Genomic DNA, 8,793 nt, shown 5'->3' on the forward strand with positions numbered 1-8,793 from the left:
AGTTGACATCAGTAACCTCAACAATTAATATGGACTCACCCTCTGTCAATCCTTCAAGTGGTTCTTCAAAGCTTTTTTGTACCACAGTTTCCACTGCATCTAGCCTCATACACTCTCCTAGTGACTCTGGTGGATAGCTCATGGCATTGAATACATTGAACACCATTTTCTCATCATGTAGCCTAAGGGTAAGTTCACCCTTTTGAACATCAATGATAGCTCCAGTGGTAGCTAAAAATCTCCTCCCCAAAATTATTGAAGCTTTAGCTTCTTCCTCTATATCCAAGATCACAAAGTTAGCAGGAAAGATGAAGCCCCTCACTTTCACTAACAAATCTTCTACTATTCCATGAGAGAATTTGAATGACTGATCTGCTAATTGGAGGGCCATTCTTGTTGGTTTGGCTTCCTCAATCTTCATTCTTTTCATCATTGTTAAGGACATCAACTTTATACTAGCTCCTAAGTCACATAAGGCTTTTTCAACTGTTATTTCCCCTATAATGTAAGAAATTTGGGAAGCTTCCTGGGTCCTTCAACTTTTGAGGCAGCTTGTGTTGGATGATAGCACTACATTTCTCAGTTAATACCACAGTTTCATCATTCCTCCAGCTTCTCTTTTTGGTCATCAATTCCTTCAAAAACTTAGCATAAAGCGGCATTTGTTCTAGTGCTTCTACAAAGGGAATGTTGATATGAAGTTTCTTGAAAATCTCCAAAAATTTTGAGAATTGGCCGTCCTTTGCTTTCTTCATTAGGCGTTGAGGGTAAGGAGCCTGTGGGACATATGGCTTTAGGACTTCTTTTTCTTCTAAAGAACTTGAAGTAGGTGTTTGTACTTCTTCCTTGTCATTTGAACTATCCTCCTCTTTAGTCTCCCTTGACTTCTCTTTCAATTCCCTTCCACTTCTGAGGGTAATAACTTTGAATTCCTCTCTTGAAGTTGTCTTGGTGGCATTACTGGAACTGTAGCCAGAGGCTTGTTTGGACAGGTATCCAACTTGTGCTACGAGTTTCTGAGTGGTAGCATCTTGATTTTGCATATTTGATGTTACTTCTTCCCTCAATTTTTTCATGGCTTCAGACTCTTTGCAAAGATTGGCAATCATAGCTTCCATTCTGGCCATTCTGTCTTTATCATATGGTGATGTTTGGTTGTGATTAGGATGTTGAAGGTGGTTACTGTGGCTTTGGTATGGTGGCTATGAATAAGTGTTTTGTGTGGCATGGTATGGTCTTTGGTTGGAGTTTTGGTGAGTGGAGTTGTTATACTGGGTTGGGTTTTGGGGTTTGTGGTCTTGGCCTTGGCTTTGTTGGTTCCCCCACCCAAAATTTGGATGGTTTCTCCAACTAGAGTTATAAGTTTTAGAATATGGATCATTAGCTTGCCTAGATGAATTTCCAAGGTAACTAGCTTCCTCCCAGTTAACTCCTTCTTCTGTCTCCAACTCTTCTTGAGGTGATGGTTGAATGTGGATTGCTGCGGCCTGATTCTTCTCCATTTGCTTGGTCAATTTAGCCAGTTGCTTAGTGATCATCTTGTTCTAAGCCAGGATTGCATCCATGTGGTTTAATTCTAGGATTCCCATGTTGTTACTTCTGTCTGAGGCATGAAAGTACTCATTGTCAGCCACTGTCTCTATCACATCAATGGCTTCTTCAATGGTCTTCTTTTTGTTGAGGGAACCTCCAGATGTGTGGTCTACAACTTTCTTCGATTCATGATTCAGCCCTTCATAGAAGATATAGATTTGCACCCACTCATTAAACATATCAGGGGGGCATTTCCTTGTCAAATCCTTGAATCTCTCCCAAGCTTCATAAAGAGTCTCACCATCCTGCTGTCTAAATGTCTGTACTTCCGTTCTTAGCCTATTTACTTTTTGTGGAGGGTAAAGCCTTGTCAAGATTCTACTCATTATATCTTCCCAGGTGGTCAAGCTTTCCTTGGAAAATGATTCTAGCCATTTTGATGCTTTGTCCCTCAAAGAAAATGAAAACAGTAGCAGTCTATAGGTGTCAGGATGAACACCATTAGATTTAACTGTGTCACATATCCTTTAGAATTTAGTGAGATGCTCATTAGGATCCTCTTGGACATTCCCTCCAAATGAGCAGTTGTTCTGGACAAGAGTGATGAGATGGGGCTTCCATTTGAAGTTATTAGCATTGATAGTTGGCTTTTGAATGCTGCTACCACAGTTTCTTAGGTTTGGATTGATGTATGATCCCAAAACTCTCCTCTCTTGTCCAGCGGGGTTGGGTCCACCTTTTCTGGCATGATTATTCACCTCTTCTTCATGATGGTTTTTCATATCATCCTCTATAGTTATATCCAAATCTTCCTCCTCTGCTTCTGCACCAACAGCCCTCTTTTCTCTTACTTCCCTCCTTAATCTCAGGAAGGTTCTTTCCGATTTACTTTCAAATGAGGTTGAGGCCTCTCTTCTACCTGTCATATAATGAACAAGTACAAGAAATAGCCAATGTAGATTCTACTAAAATAGAGTATAGTTAGCTTGGTAAGAGCAATTTATCAAATAGTTAGTAGGTTAGCTTGCTGGAAAGTAAAAGAGCATGAAGAAACTAAAGAAAAACAACTAAAATTGCAAAAAAATTAAAATGAACAGCTGAAATTAAAACTCAATTAATCAAAAGAAAAAAAAAGTACTCAATCTAGTCATCCTCCAATTTAGTAATTGTCACTACAAAACCAATCCCCGGCAACGGCGCCATAAACTTGATACGCTAAAGTTTGCCTCTCAACAAATTTTCTACCGGCAAGTGCACCGATTCGTCGTCAAGTAAAAACTCACTGTAGAGTGAGGTAGAATCTCACAGGGATTGGTAGATCAAGAAATTATAATTGGTGAATTGTTGAGCAAAATCAGATTCGGTTGAGAATTGCAGAAAGTAGAATTTGGCAGGAAACTTAAATTGCAAGAAAGTAAATGATAGAAATTAAATTGCATGAAATTAAATGACAGAAAATTAAATTGTAAGAAATTAAATGGGAATGAGGAATTAGCATGAAAATTAAAGAAGCAGAATGTAAATAGAATGGGTATGATCAGAGATGGGGATTCATTGGGTTTCAGGAGATATTGAAGTCTCTGTATCAAATCATTTTCATCTCTTCCTCAATCAATGCATTCATTGACATTGCTTGGAAATCTTAGATGATCGGATCCCAATCTCTTGGTTCACCAATCTCTCAAAGCATGAACAATTGCCCAATGTCTTGATTTAATTGCTCATGGAAAGAGTTGAAGTTCGGTCACTGACTATACCACACAAATTCATAGATCAAAGTATTGGTAGGATTACATGTCACTATATCCATCCAATCCCCAATCTAATCCAATGTGAGAAAGCAATTCTAGCATGAATTCTTCATCCCTCTCTCAAGGATCCGAAGAATTCCAATTATGGATAGCTTCTCTCTCAAGACAACTATCCAATTGCATTAAGATCGAAAGCTTTCTAACAAAAATCTAGAGAAAAGAAAGAAGAAGAAGAAGAAAACTACTATTGATCCATTGAATTACAATATAGCTCCCTAACCCAATGAAAGGGGTTTAGTTGTTCATAGCTCTCAAAATGGAAATTGGAATTAAAAGATACATTCTGAATTCCAAAAATGAAAAGTGCAGTAAGTGTAAAGATTCCCAAAAAAATGAGAAAGGTCCCGTTCTCTCAAACTCAAATTCTAAGATATTTTTACACTTTCTTCCATTGGTCTTCAATCTCTGAATTGGGCTTTTGGCCTTGCTGGAATTGGGTTGAAAATGGCCCCAATTGGTTTTCGTTGCTATTGAGAAGAGATCTGTTTGATTTGTGAGTTCTGATGCTTCACGTTGGAGTCAAGTTTGATGGCCAACATTGACTCAAACGCCATTTAGAACAAAAACCAAAAAAACCAGAAAGCTTGCTGCCATTGGCGTTTGACTCAACGTTGGAGGGCCAACGTTCTACTTACCCACGCATACGCGTGCTTTACGCTAAGGCGTGAAATCTGAAATTTTGCTTGTTCACGCATACGCGTGCACCACGCTCACGCGTGAAGGCTGAGATTTTGCTTTTTCACGCGTGCGCGTACACCATGCTTTTACGTCAATTGCCCCTTTTCTTATCGACGCGTACGCGTGGATTCAAGTTTTTCAATTCCAAATTATGGGCTTGGTGATAAACCACTATTTTATGGTTTATCTTATGCTCAATTGAGTGGTTTTTATCAACTCTTTACTCACTTATTCAAACAATTCGCATGTTTTACATTTTCCTTCCTGATTTTGTGCTATGATTGAAAACATGCTTCTTTGATCTTATATTTGCTTATTATTAATCCTCTCTTATTACCATTAGATGCCTTGATATGTGTGTTAAGAGTTTTCAGATATTATAGGGAAGGAATGGCTTGGAGGATGGAAAGGAAGCATGCAAAAGTGGAAGGAATACAAGAAGTTGAAGAAGTTGTTAAGCTGTCCAGCCTGACCTCTTCGCACTCAAACGGCTATAACTTTAGCTACAGAGGTCCAAACGATGTGGTTCCAGTTGTGTTGGAAAGCTAACGTCTGGAGCTTTGATTTGATATATAATATATCATAGCTGCCCCAAAGTTAGGCGACACGAACGCGTGAATGACGCGCCCACATCGCATCTGCGAACGCGTGGATGACGCCTCTGCGTCACTTGGCTGTGACCTGTATGGACCAGAAAGCGCTGGAAGTGACTTCTGGGCTGTTTCTGACCCTGTTTTCGGCTCAGAGAATACAGATTAGAGGCTATAAAGTAGGGGAATGCATCCATTCATAATCAAGCTTTGATAATTCATAATTTTAGTTTAGATGTAGTTTTTAGAGAGAGAGGTTCTCTCCTCTCTCTTAGGATTAGGATTAGGATTTTTAGAACTTAGGAATATTTTTATCTCATCTTTTTATCAGGTTCAATATCTTTTTATTTCGACTTCTCTTAATTGTTGATTATTGATGTTGCTTATTTGGCTTATGACTCTTCATATTTGGATTGATTTTATTTTATTAATGCAATTGAGGTATTTCAGATTTATGATTTGTTTCTCTTATTTATGATATAAATAATTTAGATTTTTCTCTCTTTTGGCTTTGGTTGATTAATTGGTAACTCTTGAGTTATCAAACTCATTGTTGACTAAAAATTAGAATTCTTCAAGAATTAATTCGAGATCCAATAACTCTAACTTTTCCCAAGGAAAGACTGAAACTTGAGGATTCGAATTAATTCATTCACTTAACTTACCTTCATAGTTAGAGGTTAACAAAGTGGGTGAAAAATTCAATTCTCATCACAATTGATAAGGATAACTAGGATAGGACTTCCAGTTCTCATATCTTGCCAAGAGTTTATTTTATAGTTATTTATTTATTTTAATTGTCATTTGAATTACTTGTCATACTTCTTCCTTATTTCCAAAACCCCCAATTTTACCTTTTTCATAGCCAATAATAAGAACATACCTCCCTGCAATTCCTTGAGAAGACGACCCGAGGTTTAAATACTTCGGTTATCAATTTATTTAGGGGTTTGTTACTTGTGACAACCAAAACGTTTGTACGAAGGGATTCTTGTTGGTTTAGAATCTATACTTACAACGCAATTTTATAAAATTCTTTACTAGCAAAAATCCTAACGTCAAAATGGCGCCGTTGCCGGGGAATTGCAAACGTGTGCCTTATTATTGGTTATTGTAAATATTTTTTTAAAAAAAATATTTTTCTTTTACTTGTTTATTTGGTTCTCCTTTTTCCCCCTTATTTCTGATAACTACTATGAATTCTCACCCCTCTCGCTTTGAGTTTGTTTTTAACTTTGTTGAAGGAAATAGAAACCACAGTAGGAATATGCATCAAGGTCAGGAAAATCAAGGATGGATGGAGCCAAGAGGATCTAATCAATCCTTTAGGCAACAACACCCTCCAAGATATCATGGACAACGACCATTCTACAATGCATACCCAGCTGAAAGATATGGTGGACAACCTTGTAACTACCAACAAGCCCCACCCTGTGCTCAGAGACCATCCTCTCGACATAATTTCGAACCATCACACTCACAAGCTTTCTTTCACCATTTGCCACCATATGATCCTTATCCGCCCCAATGCCAATCCAATTACTCCCAAGAACCACCACTTTCCTATGCACCATGTCTATATCCATCAAGCAAAAAATCACAGGTTCGCTTCGAGGAATCAGTAAAACAGTTCAATGCAACCCTTCATCAACTGGAGCAAGCAATAAATCAATTATCTTCCAGACATTCAGACACTCAACAGACTCCCATGGCTTCATGTGGAGAATCTAATGAAGAATGTAGCATGAAGAAGACACTAGAGACTCTAGTGGACATCATAGAGTATAACTTTGTACTGGAACAAGTAGAGGACGCTGTCATTATAGAAGAAGAAGAGTTGGTTGAAGATTTAGGAGATGATGAACCTCCTAGGAAATACAGAGTCATGGAAGACCCCGTCAAGGATGTTACAATTGACGCTAAAGAGGAGGTTGCACAGCCTCCAATGCAGATATCTTATGAAGAACTGGACGGAGTAACTCAAGACGCATGTTTCCTTGATGATGATAGTCACCAGTCAAGTCCCCCTAGTGATGAACTTGCAACCGCAAGTGACTTCTTTGAGACAGAAGAATCTTCCCCAAGTGAATACGAAGATGATGCAGAGGTCAACTTTTCTCAACCTCCTAATTATGACTCAAGTGATGAGGAAGATATGGAAGACTTTGAGCAGGACATGGCTGGAATGGAAAAGGTTTGCAAGGAAGTTGAGGAATTCACTGAAGACCACAAGGGAGTAGAGCTTGCAGAACCACTAAAAACATTGATCCCAAGGCCACTACCAACCAACACAGACTTCAAGTGGGTAAAATCCTTGACTCTTATCTTTATGTTTCCACTTGAATATGGTTTACTTGAAACAGATGGCCAGCTTAGAGTTCTCTGCGGCTTTAAGAGTAAAAGGGAAATGGCTCGCACTCAGAGCTGGTATACAAGGTTCAATAAGGTTCCACGCTTCAACTCGAAGTGCACGGATTGGTATCATGTTCAATCGAATGGATCTCGGAAAATGTTTGGTCATCTTGGTGAGAATATAATCTCCAAACCGCCCGGATGGAGAAGTATAGATCAAAACGAAAGCGGATTTGGAACCAAAGTTTGGGATCCTGGAGTATATTCTGATATTCATCACCCCGGGAGCCTGAAAATCTGTTTGAAGCTGCTCAGAAGCTTCACATGCCTAGTTTGGGACCCCGGAGGCTATTGGAATTGCAAACATTGGTGGAGATTCCTGGATCAGTACAAGCATAAGCCACCATGACAAGGAGCTCACCAAATGTCCAACTTAAGAACTTTAACTAAAAGTGCTAGGTGGGAGACAACCCACCATGGTATGATCGTTCCTTTTTCATTTTTATTTAGTTTTATTTGTTTTCAAGTTTTTCATTGAACCTGGAATTACTCATAACATTCATATCATTTTGCATTCTGCATACTGCATATTAAAAAAAAAAGCCGCACGACGCGACCGCATCAGCGATGCGTCCGCGTCGTAAGGAGAGGGGAGAAAATAAAAACGAACAGAGAGTCATGCGAGAGCGTGGCTGGAGGCGCGCCTTTAGCATAATTTGACTGACATCGGGATTTTTGCCAGTAAAGAATTTCATAAAAACAGTCGCGTTGTAGATATAGTCTCTAAACCGACAGAAATCCCTTCGTACAAACGTTTTGGTTGTCACAAGTAACAAACCCCTTTAAAAATTGTTAACCGAGTATTCAAACCTCGGGTCGTCTTCTCAAGGAATTGCAGGGAGGTATGTTCTTATTATTGGTTATGGGTTTGTAAATTGGGGTTTAGGAAGTAAGGTGGGAATATGTTATATGACAAATAAAATAAAATAATAATAATAAAATAAACTTTTGGCAAAGTATGAAGAACTGGAAGTCCTATCCTAGTTATCCTTATCAATTTTGATGAGAATTGGATTCTTCCCCCACCTTATTAACCTCTAACTATGAAGGTAAGTTAAGTGGACAAATTAATTCGAATCCTCAAGTCCCAGTCTTTCCTTGAGAAAAGTTAGAGTTATTGGATCTCGAAGTAATTCTTGAAGAATTCCAATTTTCAATCAACAATGAGTTTGATAACTCAAGAGTTACCAATGATTCAACCAAAGCCAAAAGAGAAAAATCCAAATTATTTATATAATAAAAAGGAGCAATCATAAGTCTGAAATACCTCAAAATATATTAAATAGAAAATCAATCTAAACATAGAGAGTCATAAACAAAATTGAGAAAAGAAATAAAAGAACATTGAACCTGGAATTGAGAGTCACTCCTAAAACTAAGAGAAGTCCTAAATCCTAATCCTAAGAGGGCACAGGATTCGGTGGTCCAGGAACCTTTGGACCACTTAGTGATCCAAGTAGAAAACATATTTTTAGAGTTTTTTTATCAATTGCTACGTAGTTCTTGAACTAATTTTAATTACAAATCAACCACATATATTTTATTTAATTATAAAAATAATTTTTTATTTTATAAATTATTATTTTATCAATTATCAATTATATTTATTAACAATCAAATACAAAAATAACAACCAATTATATCCTCCATTCATCCTAATAATTCCAATTGATTAAAAAATTAACTTTGATCTCGTTACGTTCGTCCATGGCTTCCAAATCGTGTTTCCTTGAAATTCAATCGATTGGTTTTTCAAAACAATCGATTGA

General features: G+C 37.8%; 1 non-coding gene across 1 annotated transcript; it reads left to right on the top strand.

The window, feature by feature from the left end:
* Window positions 1–1,766: 1,766 nt before the first annotated feature.
* On the top strand, window positions 1,767–1,874 carry LOC130972541 (small nucleolar RNA R71). The gene has a single exon (XR_009083703.1). It is a non-coding gene; the product is annotated as a small nucleolar RNA R71 (small nucleolar RNA).
* The last annotated feature ends 6,919 nt before the right edge of the window (window positions 1,875–8,793 follow it).

Source organism: Arachis stenosperma, chromosome 3 (genome assembly GCF_014773155.1).
Source record: "Arachis stenosperma cultivar V10309 chromosome 3, arast.V10309.gnm1.PFL2, whole genome shotgun sequence".
In the NCBI taxonomy this organism is placed as follows: domain Eukaryota; kingdom Viridiplantae; phylum Streptophyta; class Magnoliopsida; order Fabales; family Fabaceae; genus Arachis; species Arachis stenosperma.